Raw genomic sequence first — 20,007 nt, forward strand, 5'->3', positions numbered from 1 at the left:
TCTATTTTTTTCTGACATTTTCTTTCTTTCTTCTTTTTTTTGCTTATCTGAGAGATTTCTAACTATTACTTTAGTTTTTACTTCGTTTATTTTCATTCTGCTATTTCTCCATACTGTTCTATCTTCTCCAGTATTTTAGGAATCATCTCCAAAGGTCTTCTAGAATAAATACCAAATCATCTGGTAAATGTTTGCAATTTGTATGTTTCACCTTTTATTTCTAGACCTTTAATTTCTGTAACATGTCTAGTATTTTCTGTTTAAAACTTCCAAAATTAAGATAAATAACAATGGTGATAATGAACAACCCCAAGGTTTTCTATTGAGGCGCTAATGATTAAGCTCAAATTATTTTATTTTGGACACATAATGTGAAAACCCACTTCTCTTGAAAAGACCATAATGCTGGGAAGGAAGGAGAAGAAAAGAACAAACAGCAACAAAGTGAATAAATTCAGTTAATCAGTCATATACTTCATATATTTAAAAACCTACATGGTGTTGTGATTCAGGGTCAGCCTGTGGGTTCGGCAGTTGGGTCGGATGACTCAGAGGAGGAGGAGGGGGTGTTGAAGACCTTGCTGAGGGGGTTGAAGATCTTGCTGATGAGAGCCCTCAGCCAGGCCCCTCCCACTTGGTCACCACGGAGACCCAGCTGTGTGAGCCTGACAGCGTGGATGAAGATGACCCACAGCTGGCCCTGTTCAAGGACGCCCGACGCAGGGGCAGTCAATTAGGAGTAAACAGAGGAAGGCAATGGGGCTTCTCGGAAGGAGGCAGAGAGAAGCCACACCCTGAACTCTATATAAGGGGAATGTGTGGGGAGGGCTGGTTTGCTGAAGGCAACCGCTTGGATAGTTCGTGTTTCTTAAAGCTCCTGTTTCTTGGTTCGTGTATTGTTTGTTTTTGTAGCTATAAATTTGGCAGGCGTAATTCCAGCCTCTTGCCATTTGTAAAGGGGTTGTCCCTGCCTTTTCTGCAGGGCCGGTAGCAGGCTGGTACAGAACACATGGTAACAAAGAGGTATACAGAGAACTGAATTGAATCAAATCAAATTTAATTGATTATACTGGGCAGGCAGAAAAAATGATTTAGAGTATCCTGCTAGGTACACATTGCCTTATTTTATATAGTATGTGGTTGCTCTGGCAGTGGCATATATTAAGTATTGTTATGCAATGTATACCACAGTATTGATAAAGGTTAATGCTGTTATCCATCTTCTAGACGGCCTCAAAAAAATCCTTAATACTTGCTTCATTTTAGATAAAACCACCAGGGAGCTATGAGTGTGATAAGATTTTATTCCTGTATGCATATTCTTCTGTGTTGACATTTTGTTTTGAATTTCTAACAGGAGTTTGCAGTAACTCAGTAACTGCTAAAATCAACATTTCCAAAGCACATTTCCTATTAACTCAGTAGAAAGCTTAATGATTTGAAGGCTTTCTAAGAAAAAGTCAGATTTCTTATTTATCCACCAAAATAACTCAACAAAAGGTCACAATGAATTTATAATAGCAGATGGTTCCAGCAGCTATATATATTGTTAAGGCAACGGAATGCCATATTTAAAACTACTTTAAACTCTGCCAAAAAGGTCACTCAGAAAGTTAATTGTAGTAAAAGCACTAATTGCTGTTTGAAAAAGCACAGTGTAAATGGCAGATCTACAGAAAAAGGTACTGACTCTAATAATGTAGATAATCCCCACTGCTATAATTAGAATGAATTTGAATTGAACATGGAATAAATTTAAAAAATGCAAAAAAGCAAATAAAAACTTAAATAAAAATTAAAAAGTGAAGTTAGCTTTAAAAAAATTAAAATAATCCAGATGTGTCATGCCAAATAATTTTTCTAATGGTCTTGAACCCTTTTAAAATTGGCAGCCATCTCTGCATCTGATCTGATAAACCTGCCCCTATAATGTTGACCCCCGCTCTTGAAATCTTGAAAAATCTTCTTAGTAGTTAGCCTTTCATGCTAAACTGCAATATGATTTGTTTTGCTTGGACTTCATGTGTAGTAGAAACCCAGTAACTCTTATTTATGAAACATGGTTTATTACTTAGCATTAACTGAACCTCTATGGCTTCCTTAATAAAGCAAACCATGGCACACTTGGCACAGTGTGATACACGCTACATGATATTTAATATGCATGCTGCTACTTGAAAATTAGAAAATGATAATTTCTTGAGTATTGAACTATTTCTGAAATCATTGACTGCTTCTCAGTCCTCCCAATGGCAAACATTTCCCTTTACTAATAAAAAAATAAGCAGTTGGCTAATTTGAATGCGAACCATGATTCACAAACATTCCATCAAGGCTGCTGGGATGCCATTTTCTCTTGGCATGTAATTTTTGTCCACATGTTACTAAATGAATGTATTTTTCATGCATGTATGCTCAGAACTGCACAGTGAAGTTTGATTCTCTTTATATGCTACACTTCCATTAGATTTCATTATCCAATTAAAAGGGGTAGGGTTACATATACAACTAATAGGAAGAAATGAATGAAAAGAAAAAAGAAATCTTCCTTGTATTATTTAGTACTTAAAACAAGTGTGGAATACAAAAAATGTAATTTAAGGGGCGATGCTACTAGAAATTTGGAAACTGCAGTGCATGACAAGCTTCTTCTGGTGTTAACTAAATGGTACATGTAACACCTGTTCTACCAAAGCTGTGCTGTCTTCATTAGATTTCTGAATAAAATTCAAAGCTTATATCATCTTCAATCATCTTGGCCCTGGCTACCTGAAAGAATGACTTCTTTGTGCATTATTAATCTGAAGATTTGATCATTCTCAAAAGAATTGCTGCATGTTCTTACCCCACAAGGAGGGCTGCTTGGAAACAATGAGAATTTTTTTAAATTTTTTTATAGAATGCCCTTCCATTACAAGTTCCATTCCCTCCCTCCCAAGTCACATACCAGAAGAGGTTAATCGATTATTTTAAAATTTTAGTCTTCCCCGTTAATGAATTCATGTTTTAATTGCTGCAACATATATTAGTCTATCACCAAAGTTATTTTAATGTTAATAATTTTAATAATTTTCAGTGATTTTATGATGTCTGATATCACTGCTGTTTCTTTATTGTTTATTGTGATTATTGTTGCAGCTTGAATCTATACTGTTAGTTGCCATGCGCTGGTTGCAGTAAGAGTGTGTAGTTACCAATGCATTAAACAAAATGCAAAGTAATACAAAAAGTGGAAAACTACAGACAATGGTCTTTGCCTGACTTGTGGATGATGAATCAAAATTGATAAATAACCTCCAGGTCCAACAGACAAAGGACAAAGTTATCATCTGGTTGGTGAAGGAGGGCTGAGAGCTCCAAAAGTTTAAAGCAGACAGGCTTTTCTCACTGTGAAACCAAGTGGATATAGCACAGACCAACTCATGTTCTTTTACTCATCTATTTTGGGGTTGCCTTGTCCACTTGTTCTTTAGTGTGGACACCTATTCTGGAGGATACTGACCATAACTTGGACATTAAGCTGGTTCCACAATGAATATACATCTCTGGCAAGAATCCACTGGATGGATAGGTCATTGGAAACCCTATAGCTCAGTTGCCTTGGGTTGAGTGTTAGCTTTTCTCTAATGATGGCAGATAAACATGTGATCTGTTCTGGTGAAAAGTTGTTTTCTTATTCTGGATGGGATTGGATTTTTATTTGGAAATGCACAGACTGTGGATCTGGGTCTTGTCCATCATAGTAGCAAGACATCAGGGATGTCAAGTATTTGACTGTTTTCGCACACTAGAAAAATGTGATATATTTTTGAGTTGCTCATCTCAAGACTACAACTGAGACTTTAGATGCTGATGGGACATGTCAAAGAGACTAAATTATTGTTTAGTGGGGCATTTAATATGTTTTTAACAACATGGAACAGTGTTTTTCCACCTTGGCAACTTGGCAAGATGTGTGGAGTTTAACTCCCAGAATTCCCCAACCAGCCAGTTAATATAGGGTACAGCGAGTGCAGTGGTTTGCTCTTCAGAAAATCTGTAGCTATGGTATTTTATTAGTTTGAATCGCAGCACCTCATATGGCAAGAAGCTATGCTTAGCTAACAATGGTAAAAAGTATATATCTTTACTGGATATTAAACTCAATTATTTTCCCTAAGGATTAATTTTACTTGACAAATTGTTCTAACCAGATTAAAAATCATTATAGTAGCACACATTGGGGATATTACTTTTTAACCTGAAGCCATACATAAATTAGAGTTTATGGAACTTATTGATTTATAGAATACTTTAACATGCTGGCCTTGCTTTCAAATAATCCTTTATTTATTTAGAACATTTCTACATTGGGAAAATATACTCTTTTCACTAGCAAAACAAAACAAGTATAGAAATAGAATTCTCACCTGCTAAAGCAGAATCAGAATGAAAACAGCACCAGGGCAAAGAACTGTCCCAAAACTCCAGATACTATTAAAAGGGAAAAAAAAGAGATCACTTTGCAAACAAATACTGCAGTTGTTGTATTGACTGAATCCTGGTCTGCTTAAGCTTGTTTTCTAGGTCTTCACAATAAACTGAACTATAAACTAATCATGTGGATAAGGTTGGCACAACATACTAAATTAAAATTGGGTTAGCTTGTTTGCGACTCAATGAGCCATGCAACAACAATCACAATAGGGAATGTCATTACAAGACATTTTACCCATCTCACCCAGTGGAGGAAATTAAAAAGGGTTTTGAAGGTGATCTTAAAATCAAAGAGTGTTTCATATACAACAGACAAATGCCCATTTCTCTGTAGTTCTCCAGGGAACTACCAGTTGGCTCCCAGTTGTCTTCCGTGTGAGATTCAAGGTGCTGGTAATGACCTACAAAGCCCTTCATGGCATGGGTCCGGAATACCTCAGGGAGCACCTGCGGCCGGCATCAACTTCCCTCTGCCCAGTGCGCTCCCACAGAGAGGGCCTCCTCAGGGTGCCACCGGTCAAAGAATGTCAACTGGTGGCCCCCAGGGGGAGGGCGTTCTCTGTGGGCACGCCGGATTTATGGAACCATCTTCCGGTTGAGCTCCGGATGGCACCCGACCTTCGCTCCTTCCGGCGCGACCTAAAGACATACCTGTTCGAACATGCCGGCCTGGCCTGATGGGTGATGGGTTTGGGTTTTATTGCTTTTTATGTATTTTAACTTATTGTTATAGTTCTTGGGCATCTTGTTTAATCTCTTTTAATTTTTGTATTCTTGTCTTTTAACATGTATTGCCCTGTTCACCGCCCTGAGTCCTTCGGGAGAAGGGCGGTATACAAATAAAATTATTATTATTATTATTATTATTATTATTATTTATCGTATCTCTATTTCAATCCAGCTTGACACCAGTCCTGGTGAAAGTAGGAACCAAACAAGACCAGCTGTCATGGAAGCTGATATCCATTTAATCATGTCATTTATGGGAAATTTAAGTGTTACTGCTATATAGTCTCAGAATTATTAATAGCAAACATTTAAAGGGAGGAATCTGGGGCTAGGGTTTTAGTGTTTAGGAAGTTAAATATGGGAATGGGAAGCCCCCAGAAGCTAAATTATTCCTATTTATTCAGTTAAAAACTCTCCAATGTTATTTCCACCAAAGTTGCCTGGCTGAAAAATTAGAAGTCTAATGGCTTAACTTTGATGATATAATTATTGGAGGGTTGGAAGAAGTTAAGGCTGCAGATAGAAAGAGCTTTCTTATGAGAGGTGTTCTACTTTTTTTGCCCCCAGTCTTATTTATTGGGGAAAGGGAAGAATCCTGAAGCCCCATATCATTTATTTGATCACTGAATATTGACATTCTGACTTGCCATGAAAGTAAATACAAATAGGATGCTGTGAGATTATTTGAAATCTATTGGTGATTAGTTACCCACCCCTGTAATGAGGTGATAGTAAGTTGCAATAAGTTTGGATAATGTGGTACAAGTATGGACTATTTGCCATATAATGTCTGAAAAGCCTTCTCAGTTTGCTTACAAATACTTGGGAAAATGTTCACTCCTTGTCAAAGAAATCTAAAAGGAAAATTTAAAAGGAGCAGAAAAATTAATATTATAAAAAGATGAAACACACATATGCAAAAGACATTATCTCAGATTGCTACTATTTTCAAATAGACTGTTGCCCAGTGAAATGTTTTAGCTTATTGCTTTATCTAAAATATAGTAAAATTAGAATCAGGAGCACTCAGAGATAACAGAGCTTCAAAGGAGCAAAATTATGCTGAAATGAATAATATGGCTAAAGATTAAAGTATGAGTCTTAACTGAAACCCAGCTAAGCAGTATTTAGATCTCAAATCAATATACCTAATGGAAACCTACTTTTGCTAAGAACAGTGCAAAATTATAGGTGATTTTCTACAAGGTCTTTATGCTAAGTTACATCAGAATCGATTTTGTTGTGGAAAGGAAACTTTATTGCATTTGTTTTATAGATATTCATGTCTCCTGTCATGTGGTTGGGTGGACAATGAACATCATACATATTTAAGTTGCTTGGCATTGTTTGAAAAGGAGATAAACTAAGATGGTAACAGAAATAAATGAATCTCTTAAAGGAAACTTGAATGTGAATTGAATGGAGAGGAAAGGGCAATGAAGACTTTAGAAAGAGGGCTGGAAAGCTACAATGAAAATCTGTCAAAAAGTTAATTGATCAGGAGGAAACCTGAACCCTGAACAACTACTGTAGCTTTCTTTCTTGCCTCCGATCAGATCCCTCCAATGAAAAATATTTTAAAATAGCAGCTTATAGTAAACCATTACTAATACTCATAATCTCTCTCTTTAAGCTCTCTGAAGTATTTTGGTAAAATATTCTATGACATGAAGATAGATCTGTTATAAAGTTAGTTCTTCTCTTCCTTCCCATTGTTATCCTGTCATTTTTCAAATATAGAAAGTAAATACATGGTGTCTTTCTATGAAATGCTAATCCACTCACAAAGCGGTTATCTCTTTTTTTTTCTTTCCAAAGAAACCTAAATGAACTGAAATTGGGTGTTCAGCATAATGTAATAGTTCTCATACACTCGCATATTTGGCCATATTTCTGAATCACAACTGTAACACAATGTGAAGATGCATTTTAGAAGTCATGAAGAAATGCTAAATAAGGAAGGAAAGTAAACTGGCAGGCCAAGGCACTGAGAGACATATTTATGGCATTCAGTAGCATTATGTATGGGACTGTCTGTGAAAAATGTTCAGTCACAGCTGGTTCACAATGTGCTGTCTGCTGACCTGGGACTAACGCATACATCCAGGTTGCCCAGCAGAATTAAGAATTGTTGAAAATGGGAATACATAATATTATTGTCTCATGAATGAAGGCAAATATATGTGTCCCAGGATAATATTGCAGGATTATCAGTTTAGTCTGGATTGGTTTAGTTTTCTGAGCTTTTGGACTCATGCTGGAGTCCATCCTTGGGGAACCTCTCTCTAACAGAATGTATGTTATTGTCTGTTTACCCTCAACTCATCAAGAAGGCAACCTCAACTCATTTTTTCTTGCTAGGTGTCAAAAATAGTGTTTCCCAACTTGTGCCAGTTCAAGAAGTACTACGCAGTTTGTCTGCTGAACTTCATATAATTGCAGCCAAACCTCTCTCTCGCCTATACTTGCTATTCATCTCAGAACTATTTTGTATTATATTGCTGAAATGTTGAACACTGGAGAACACCTTTACTGGCAGAACAATAAAATGCTGATCTCTCTTCTTTTACAGCTTTAGAGATGGAGTAAGCTTACTATCTCTGTCAGTGCTTTTTTTGTAAAAGAAAAAAGGTGCCGGAACTCACACATGTCATACAACCTGCCTTGCCTACCCTACAAGGTTCCATCCAAAAAAGGTGCCGGAACTCCGTTCTGAGCGTTCTATGAGAAAAAAAGCCCTGATCTCTGTAATGGAGTAGTGAAAAAAATGTATGGTAAATTGTCATCCTGTGTTCGCAAATTCACCTACTCACTAAAATTATTTGTAACCACAAAAATAATACTTGTGGTGCTTCCATGGACAAGCAGAAGGATATGACATGAACATTTCTAGCTGAGGTTTCCGTGTTCACAGTGACTTTATAACTGGTATTTTTGGTAACTAACACAAATAATGAGTAGTAACAGTATTTTGTTTTTACTCCTCCAGGTGCCATTGACAAGAATTCTTTCAATTTCCTCTTACAGACTAAGCCACAAGAAAAAAAAATGATAAAAGGAATTCTTTTCTTCTTTCTAAAATTGGGAAGAGTAGTACCAATTGGAGCAGGGAGACCATACAAAAGATCCATCAATGGAAACCACATGTTCTCAAAGACCAGCATGTGGAAATGGAAATGATTGTTATTTGCTTTCCTAGTGTATGTAGGAGAGGAGAAATAAAGAATCAAGAAAATCCATCAGTTAGGGCCTGGGAAATGTAGACCAAGTATTAGGGTATGAGCCCACGTATGACAATAAACAATTTAAGATCTCATAATAATAATAAAAAAACTTTAGACCTGGTTATTTCATAGTCATAATAGCTTAATAACCTATCATTCTATTTCTGGCTACATTGTATTGCTCTGGTTATAAAAGACTACTCAATTTCAGGCCAATCTGTTTGAGAATTCACATTGTTCTTTGTGAAGCCTTGTGGTTTTAAAATCTTCAGGTGAGATTTTGTTGTTGTGGTTGGTGTTTTGGTCCAGATGCCATTGGAAACATTACTGTAAGAAAATTAGAAGAAACTAACTTCTAAACTAACTTCTGTCACCCCAATATAAAAAAGATGCTGAGAATTTAGAAAGACTGCAAAGAAGAGCAGAAAAGATGATTAGGGGTTAGGAGGCTAAGTTATATTTAATTTAATTTAATTTAATAATATTTCTATACCGCCCTTCTCCCGAAGGACTCAGGGCGGTGAACAGGGCAAGAATAAAAATACAGAATTACAAAAGTTAAAAAATGATTAAATACATGCCCACTAAAAAAACAATCAATACATATTAAAACCCCAATAAAATGACAGTAAAAAACCCCACCAATCCCCCATCAGGCCAGGCCGGCTTGTTCGAACAAGTATGTTTTGAGATCGCGGCGAAAGGAGCGAAGATCGGGCGCCATCCGGAGCTCAACTGGTAGCTGATTCCATAGCTCCGGAGCGCCCACAGAGAAGGATCTCCCCCTGGGGGCCACCAATCGACATTCTCTGATCGGTGGCACCCTGAGGAGGCCCTCTCTGTGGGAACGCACAGGGCGAAGGGAAGTTGATGCCGGCAGCAGGTGTTCCCTAAGGTACTCCGGACCCCTGCCATGTAGGGCTTTAAACACCATTACTAGTACCTTGAATATATGAAGTATAGTTAAGGGAACTAGGTATGTCTAGCTTAAGAAAGAGAAACTTTAGGGATTGACACAATAGCTATCTTCTGGCACATGAAGGGCTACCACAGAAAAGAACACATTGACTTATTCTCCAAAGCTCTTGTAGGCAAGACAAAATTTTTGTTATCTTCTTACCAGAAGTCCAATGAAATGCTTGTTTCATTTAGGTAATCTTTTGATGTGTACATTGACCTAGCATCTGAGATTCTTTTAATTTTGGGCAGGCATGTCTCTTAGGTAAAAGGTAAAGGTTACCCCGCACATGCGTGCTAGTCGTTTCCAACTTTAGGGGCCAGTGCTCATCTCCGTTTCAAAGCCGAAGAGCCAGGATGTCTCCATGGTCATGTGGCCGGCATGACTAGATGCCAAAGGTACATGGAACGCTGTTACCTTCCCACCGTAGTGGTCCATATTTTTCTACTTGCATTTTTTACGTGCTTTCGAACTGCTAGGCTGGCAGAAGCTGGGACAAGTAACAGGCGCTCACTCTGTTATGCAGCACTCGGGATTTGACCCGCCAAACTGCTGACCATTTGTTCGACAAGCTCAGCATCCTAACCACTGAGCCACCGCGTCCCTATGTGTCTTACCAATGTGCTTAATTAATTTGCTCTTATGCTAAATAGTTATTCTTTTAGTCTTGCAATTATTTGCTATGCTGAATACCCAGGGTTCAAGGTAGACAGATAGACAGGTACTCAGTACCAAGTGGAAATTAATAATCAGCATAATCAAATTGATCCCATAATATAGGCCATCTATTTCAGTATTAACTGTTAAAAACCATGCTAATAAAATGACTCAATATGAGTAAAACTTTATACAACTTTGTTTAATCCATGGTAACTTAAGCAGATTTTAAGGACAGTTGGCATAAAACTCTGATTTCACTAATTTGAATTAATCTCTTATTCAATTTGACATAATTAAAAGTGCATGAACATATTTTTGAAGTACTAAATTACCTGTGTCAATGTTACCTTCAGAAACTCTTCTCTCTACCATTCTTTAGATATCCTTGTAGGACTACTGGAAAAAAAAATCTTGCTGCACTCAAATATTCTCACCAGGACTAAGTAAATGTTGGCACAGGACAAACACATTTTGGTTTTTCTAGAATTTTTTACTGTGATTAAGGACTATCTCATTTTTGTTTGTAATCTATTGCCCTACTTCTTTGATGTATCATCTTGCCGACATTTTTCACATAGGCACTTTCTTTTTGTATTTATTACAGGGAGGGAGGGTGAAGGGAATGTATCCCAATAAAAAAATGCATGCATATTTCTTCTCTCTAAAATTACTTAGGAGTAATTTTAAATCTGCGCTGTGATCATGGATTGCATAGAAACCAGGGCATCAGAGTTATGAAAGATAATCCAGAGAAATTTGCTGAGTGACATCTGTCATAGATTCTTTTTTAAAACTGTACCCAATTAGATTGACAAAATAGTATTTTTACATCTCTCTATAAGGGTTGGGGAAATGTTTTACTTAAAAAACATACAAAACTAATATTTGAAATTTACAAGTCTATGTTTTTTCCATTGTCTCTATTCTATATTCTATTATACTGCTATTTTTCTGTATTACTACACTAATTGCAATTCAGTTACCATTTCAGTACAATACTCTATAGCAGGGGTGTCAAACTCGCAACATCACGTGACGTGTTGCGATGTATCACGACGTTTTTTCCATTGCTGGGAATGGGGTGGGCGCGGTTCCACCATGATGCATCCGGTCCGTGGGCTGGCAGTTTGACACCCATGCTCTATAGTAATACTATTATATAATGATGTTTTATTTGTACAAACACTGTTCTGTCTTAATTCCTCTCTGAAGAATTTCTTTTGCTTTTTTCTTCTGTTCCTGGCCAGCGTGTAGAGTACTTGCAACTTTCCACACTGTGCTTTTATATTTGTGCTTTTCCTTGCTGTGCCTCTATGCTTTTTTTTTTCTTCTTTTTGCTGTGGACTATTCTCTTCCTTTGAAGGAAAACCATTTCCTTTTGTTTGGCTGCTTTCTGTCTTTTCTGGTCACTGCAGGGTTTTCAAAACACACATCTCCTCCCATACCTGTTTCAAGGTTCCCTTTTTATTGGCAACCCTGCCCTGTTGGAGAAAAGAACCAAACAGGAGGGGAAGAAGGCAGCACAGAGGTCTGCATTTTTCCTTTACATTGCCATGTCTATTTGTATCTAACTTTTTTTTTTCTTTTTCACAAGTCCACCATGTTAAAATGTCTTGTAATTTTATTTTACAATTCCAACATTGACTAGAAGTGTCTTTATATTTCTTATATAATTTATCTGGAGTCGTGTTTCAATGGTGCACCATTTTGTAAAAAAATCTCTTTTAAATTTAATTTATGGCAAATTTTTGGCATGATGTCTAATAGTTGTGTCTTCAAGTTGAACTTTGTGCCCATTATCTAGCAACTCATGTTCAGCTACCAGAGATTTTTCAAGTTGTTTCAGCTTGCAATATTTTTCATGTTCTTATAGTCAAGTATTAACACTAGGTTTTGTAGTTCCAATATATTCCTGGCCATAGAACAATGTATTGAGATTTATAAACTTTCTAATAACTTTGACAAGGAAGAGAATCAACAAACATTATGTAGAATCTTCAACAGTCTCACATGAAAAATCATGCCCAGTAGGTTGTTTCATAGAAAAACTGATAAAACTTAGCTGTTTTGGAACTCCGTCAAATCAGACCAACTGGTAAAATGCCAAGCATTAAATTTTACACTAGCCAAAAAGATCAGAGTAGTAGAGTTTTGTATGGCTCCTTGAGAAGAAAGGTGTTAACTTCCTTAATGAATGAACCTTTATTGTCAAAGTACAACCATGTATACATTGAGATTGACTGAGCCTCCCTTCATGCCCCCACCCCCCCAGCTTACAGTGACACAAACCCTCCATCTTATTACACCATGTGAACTAATTTATTTATTATTTATTTATTAGTTGAATTTATATACCGCCCTATTCCCGAAGGACTCAGGGCGGTTCACAGGGCAAGTTAAAAATAATACAAAAGAGAGAATAAAATAAAATAAAATTAATACAGCCCACAATTAAGATAACATTAAAAATTAAAATTTTAATTTAATTTAATTTAATTTAATTTAATTTAATTTAATTATTTAATTTAATTAAATTTAATTAAATTTAATTTAATTTAATTTAATTTAATTTAATTTAATTTAATTAAATTTAATTTAATTTAATTTAATTTAATTTAATTTAATTTAATTTAATTTAATTTAATTTAATTTAATTTAAAATCCCTCAGTCCAGGCCAGACAATTACATTTTATTTTTTTATTATTACATTTTATATCCCACCCTTCAAACAACCAGGTTTTTAAGTCCCGGTGAAACGAACGAAGGTCGGGGTCAGTCCGAAGCTCCATCGACAGTTCGTTCCACAGGGCGGGCGCACTCACAGAGTATGCCCTCCCCCTGGGAATCACCCGCCGGCAATCTCTAACTGGCGGAACCCTAAGGAGGCCCTCCCTGTGGGTGTGCACAGGACGATGGGAAGCTGATGCTGGCAGCAGGTGCTCCCTAAGGTAATCCAGACCCATGCCATTTAGGGCTTTATAGGTCATCACCAGCACCTTGAATCAACACACCGGCCTCGCAAGTCAATTATGCATAAAGTTTATAAAAATTATTTCCCGTTCAAAAGCCTAACAGCCCATGGATAAAAGCTGTTTTTCAGCCTGTTGGTGTGGCTGGCTAAGCAGAACCAGGAATGCTAGCTTTATAAAAACATAGTCTAGACTCCATCTCCATTTCCTCCTAACTGACAGATCTTCCTGTGATGTTTTCTTTTGGGTTTCTCCTGCTGCTTACTGTGTTTAATCCTTTGTTTGAATTCTGGATCAGCTTTTGTGGAATTTTCTGACACTTAACCCATAAACCATCTTGGGCTTCTCAGCATTTTCCTAACCTCTGAACTCTTCAGACTAGATACTGGCATAATTTAAAAGCAAAAGCCTTGTCTCTAAACTCTCCAAGTCTTTTTATTCTTTAAACCAGTGGCCCTATCTCTGCCTTGGTTATTAATGGAAGATTAACAAAATGCTAATAAATGGTTTCTGATCTGTAATTGCCTAATTTTTTGTTTGTACCAAGAAAGCCTTGTATGACATGGTAGAAATATAGAAAATTATGCATGGCATATCTGATAAAGGTGCAGGTACATTTTTCCTTTGAATCACATTATTAGAACTAGAGATCACTGATCAAAGTTAAAAGCAGGCAGAATCAGGAAACATAAATAAAGGATTTATATTTTTGTTGTTGTTAGTTGCGAAGTCATGTCCAAACCATTGCGACCCCATGGACAATGTTCCTCCAGGCCTTCCTGTCCTCTACCATCTTCTGGAGTCCATTTAAGCTCACACCTACTTCTTCAGTGACTCCATCCAGCCACCTCATTCTCTGTTGTCCCATTCTTCTCTTGCCCTCAATCTTTCCCAGCATTAGGCTGTGAGTCCTTCTTTATCATTAGGTGGCCAAAGTATTTGAGTTTCAACTTCAGGATCTGGCCTTCGAAAGAGCAGTCAGGGTTGATCTCCTCTAGGACTCACCAATTTGATCACCTTGTAGTCCAAGGGACTCGTAGGAGTCTTTTCCAGCATCATAGTTCAAAGGCCTCAATTCTTTGGTGCTCAGCCTTTCTTATGGTCCAACTAAAAGGGTATATATATCAAAAAATTATTTAAATTGAATATAAGTTGAATAAATAAATGTTCTGTAGATCTTTGTTGCCATCTAGATTTTTGCAGTCCAGATTTATTTATTCAACTTATATTCAATTTAAATAATTCTTTGGTGATAATTAGCAGTCATCCCAATTTGTTCATACTACATTTAGTAGACTTACATACTTTAAATTTAAGAATTAATTAGCATTATGTGGGCTGAACACTATGAAAATAGACTGGTTTAAAAACAGACTAAATGAATTTATGGAGGATAGCAGAAACAAATAGGCTGATGAAGTGGCTGATGTTGCAGCTGTAGTTAGGTTTCTGTTTTGTGGTTGTGCCTTGTTATCATTGTGGGTTCGGATTTGCAATGATAACGAGGCACAACCACAAAACAGAAACCTAACTACAGCTGCAACATCAGCCACTTTAAACCCCTCCAAACCACACAATAAGCAAACTGACACCCACTATAAAAACATGGCACCACCATGTTTGATATGCATTTCAAACTTATTAGTTTTCATTAGTTTAGAAGGGTATGGCTGACTGATGAAAACTAATAAGTTTGAAATGCATATCAGTCTCCCTTAATTCTTTGTTAGCAATTTACACAAATATATGAGCTGTCACCGGTGTGACTACTGCCTGTTCGATGGCCTTCAAGATAGGCTGAAACAGGAAATAAAGATTTGTCCCATGTTTGGGGCCTAGCAAGGTAATCTACATAGTTAACAAGCATTTGACACATATCTCCCCTTGCTTCTCAAGCTAACAAAGTGAGAGAGATCCTGTGGCTCAGAGGTAAAAACAACTGCCTAATGTGCAATCAGCCCAGGTTCGAATCTCAGAAGGGTATGGCTGACTGATGAAAACTAATAAGTTTGAAATGCATATCAGTCTCCCTTAATTCTTTGTTAGCAATTTACACACACACACACACACACACACACACACACATATATATATGTTAATTTTATTCTTCATTCAATAATAAAGCAATAATATTTTATTTTGCAGCCACAAAATATAAGCAGTCCCTCACACTCAGCAAAGAACAATACACTAGTTGTTTTTTATGGGTTTGTGCCTGTCTATGAAAACAAAATGAAATAAAAAATGTGTTGTTTGAACTTGCTTAGTGGGTAGGCACTTGTTATTTGCTTACCCAACTTGCAGATAAATTGGCTGATGGAGTCATTTTTAACTTATTTTGGAAGAAATAAAATGTAATATAATTGTATAACTTTTCAAGTATGTACCATCAATATAGTTATTTCTGGCATGGGAAAGTAGAAGGAGAATCCAGAAACTATTGCTGATAGCCCTGTCAATTTCCTACATATTTCAAACATAGTTATTCCAAGAATAACTGCAAAGAAGCTTAACCGGTCATATAAAACTGCATTGCATATTATTCAATGAGCTACACAACATCATAAAATTGTTTACAGAATAGGCTGCATTTTACCCTGAAGCTCATTTCTTGCTTTTTGGTAGGAATAGCATATAGAATACATAAAAAAGGATCCCAGACAGTCTAGTTCCCCAGACAGTTGGAAGCATTTTGGAAGAAAGGTTTGAGCATCACATTATATACTGACATTCCAGATTGTGTGAGTTACCATTACATGACTTTAATTATGAAGCAGCTTGTCTTAATGATCATAGCCAGCAGTGACTAGACCCAGGTTACAATAATGAGGTGAAAATAGGAGTGGAAATATTAATTGAAATAGTGACATTTTCATGCATGGTGACATATGGTTTCATGGGGAGAATCTTGTAAAACACTGGGTTAAAGGGAAATATTATTATGCAAACTATAGAATACTATATTATGGAATAGCTTAAGGATGGCTAGACATATAGAAAACACATGGATTGTATGTTTCAGGACAGGAGACAGAGGAAAAATAGGTGCAATCTTTCTTACCTGAAACCAAATTTCACTCAAAAGTATACAATTTTTGTAGATGGGAGGATCATGCTTCACTTTGTCTGGCATGCCAAGGGCAGCATACCAAAATAAGCAGAGCCCCAAATCCTGTGGGGGGCTTTTAAAGATGTGTTGGGCCTTAAGTATCTCTAAAATAAACTTTTTTAGCCTCTTAAATTCCTCTGTCTCCCCTACCCAACCATATGTAAACTGTGTCCATTATGGAGGACCTATGCAGGGTCACAAAATGGACTCATTCTGAATGTCTTGCACTCCTATCTTGGATGGTACCTGATGTTCATTCATGCAGATTCAAAGCTATTAACTGGCAATATGGTTCAATGGGCATCTGCATATCTTAAATCATATGAAGTGTGGTTAAAGAAACTTAGTAAAGAAACTTAGCTTATTAGCAATAGCAACAGCACTTAGATACATATACAATCCCATAGTGCTTTAAAGCACTCTCTGGGCAGTTTACAATATCAGCACATTGTCCCCAACAATCTGGGTCCTCATTTTACTGACCTTGGAAGGGTGGAAGACTGAGTCAACCCTGAGCCCCATCAAGAACACACTCCAGACTGTGGGCAGAGTTTGTCTGCAATACTGCATTCTAACTACTACACCACCAGGGCTTAAAGAAGAAAAGCCTAAGGGTAAGACATGATAGCAGTCTTCTGATATTGTAGAAGAAGGGATGTCACTGGGAAGAGGAAGTAGATTTATTCACCCTAGCACCTGAGGGTACGAATAGAACTATCTTTACAGTGAGAGATCCATACTTGATCTAAATAATTCCCTGGCTTTGAGAACTATTAAGCAATGGAGCCACCTGCCTCCTGAAGTTGTGGATTTTCAAGAAAAAGCTGGACAGCTATTTGTCCAGAATGGTATGAGAACTCCCTGGGCAGGGAGTTGGACTAGAAGACCTTCAAGGTCCCTTCCAGTCTTATGATTGTATGATATTAGAAATCTCACCTATTCCTGCTGATAAGGTATGTAATGAATTAAAGGCAGTAAGTGTTAAAATCAAGAGCTAAGATATTTCTCTTCACTATAAAGATCATGCCCTCAAAAAGGTTCTGCTTATATAAACAGAAGGAAAAACTAGTTTTCCTAAATTTCCTAAGCTCCTAAACATGAGATTATTATTGTCAAATGTATTTAGGAATGACTTTTTCCTGATTTCCAGATAGGAAAATGTGCATGTATTGAATGGACCCTTTACTTAATAGTAAAGGTTTCTCCTGTCCAGTAGAGTCTAGCTCTAGGAGGCTGTGGGCTCATCTCCATTTCTTCCCTGAGGGAGTCAGTATTTCCTTGGGCATGTGGCCAGTTGCACAGAATGCTGTTAGCTCCCCACCAAATTGGTACCTATTTATCTACTTGCATTTGTATGCTTTCGAGCTGCTAGGTTGGCAGGAGCTGGGGCAAATAATGGGAGTTCACCTTGTCACATGGAGTTTGGTCTCAAACCCAGTGGAACAACCTGCCTCCAGAGGTGGTGAATGCTCCAACACTGGAGGTTTTTAAGAAGAGACTGGACAGCCATTTGCCTGAAATGGTATAGGGTTTCCTACCTGAGCAGGGGGTTGGACTAGATGACCTCCAAGGTCCCTTCCAACTTATTATTATTATTATTATTATTATTATTATTATTATTATTATTATTATTATTATTATTATTATTATTATTATTATTACTATTATTATTATTATTATTATTATTATTATTATTACCCGGGCTGTCATGTTTCCAGCTGACAAGCTCAGGGTCTTTAACTGCTGAGCGATCATACCCCCTTTACATAACAAACTTTTATGTACAGTAATGAAACATCTATAAGCAAACAACCAAGCTCAGAGACCACTAAGAAATCCACATTCTTTTCTGCATTTTTCCCATTTTCTGCAGGGCAAAAAACAAAGCATAACATAACCTGAGGGCAATTTGTAATGAGCAGCCTGTTGTGAAATAATACCCTATTATACTGATGATATTCTGTTACTCTTTACCATTCAGTTACAAACAAAGAATTTGGGGGCTTGAATATTATCTGCATCTGAATGGTCTGGTGAGGGAAAATCAGCTGAAATTAAATCTAGACTTATTCTTGGTGACCATGAAACTCAAGTTATGGATTGAAATTCAGCCTGCCTTGAATTGGATTACAAGATGAAAAAGCATTTTAAAAAAATCTGGGGGGGGGGAGGTCAATTAACTCACACCCTGAAAAAAAAAGAACTTTTAACTCATAAAATCCAAGATCTCTATTGTTCACAAATGTTCTCAATTTGGGAAATAAAATATTTATTTAATCCTATAAAAACAGCTTCGTTAAAATAAGTGGAGGGACAAATAAAAACAACCCATTGTGATACGGGAATATATTTGTAGAGATGAGAAACTAAAATCCTGTATAAACTGAGTTTGGAGAAATAGAGTAAGAATAAAAAGAACTGCTTTAGCTCTATTCAAAATAAAATGTAAAGATTCTCTAGAGAGAATATGGCATTTGTGAAGAGCTGATAAAATACCTGGATTGAAGCCTGACATTGATAAAACATGGTCAGAATGTATCAGTTTTCATGGAATGGGCTTCATTTTCTACTGTCAGTTAAACTGCATTTTGTGCTACTAAAGAAACTAGGTGATGGTTTCACCAAAGGTTTAATGCTTTATTTAAAAATCCTATACTATCTGTGAAATACCAGGCAAAAGGCAGAGGGTAAAAGTACTGTTTTTTAAGTCAAGGAAAGTATAGTGCATCAATTTGATTTAAATATTTGGGGTGATTAATGGATTGTAAAATTACTGATCTTTAAGCATCATAAAAACTATACTGTAGTCAGCATGGAAACTCATCAAGAATGAGTTATTGATTGATTGATTAAATGATTGATTTATATGTGCCTTCAGGTCATTGTTGACTCTTAGTGACCACATGCAGTAGATTAATTTTCTCCATATCTATCTATTCCCAAACTGGTCTTCCAGTGGTTCACTCACCACCATTGTAACTAATAAGGGTTGCTTGCTTACATTTTTTTTTATTTATTTGTTTTATTTATTTATTCATCTCCTTCTTCTCTTTTTTTCCACCTTTGCCAGCATTAGAGCTTCTCTACAGACCTATTTATTTATGTAATCTGTCCAAAATGGGGTTATTTGAGGCGGCTCACTTGATGATTCAGTTATTTGTTTCATTGGCTGTCCACAGTATTCTCAGGAGTCTTCTGCAAGAATTGTTATATTAATCTTGTAGCATTTTATCATAGTTTCTTTCACAGATTATTGGCATGCTCTAGACATAATGCATCAACTTCAACAAATATTTGGCGAGGTATACTATGACATTGTTATTAGTTTAAGCATCTCTTCTCAGTTTGAACTGGATGCCATGTCTACTAAACGGATCAAAAGCTAGGTTGAAAATGATACTTAAATAGCTTTCATCAATCGTTTCCAATTATATTGTACTAAGTTATAAAGCAATGTGGCATACAGTTTGATCCCTGGCCCAGTGCTTTTTACATTTTCATTAGTCTGCAGATGAGACAAAACTGGCTAATATCCTAAAAACTGGCTAATATCCTAAAAGATGAAACCAAAATGATCTTCATAGCATAGCTGAAAATAAGATAATTAAATTTAATATAGATAAGATAAAACTTAGGAAAAAAATGCAGAATTGTGTGAGATAAAGAATACCTGACTTGGTAATAATAAATATAAATCTTAGAACGATTGCTGATCACCAAGTTAAATATTAATCATGTGTGACATTGCTAAAAAGCAAAGGCAATTTTGTACTACCCTTACATGTTGAGATTTAGAGAAATTGTGATAAGCCTATGCAAAGAAAGAAAGAAAGGCAAAGAGTTGATTAAAATATTGAAATAAAAGTTTGATCTGTATGTCC

Source organism: Vipera berus (assembly GCF_964194415.1).
Source record: "Vipera berus genome assembly, chromosome: 2".
NCBI classification, from domain to species: Eukaryota; Metazoa; Chordata; class Lepidosauria; order Squamata; family Viperidae; genus Vipera; species Vipera berus.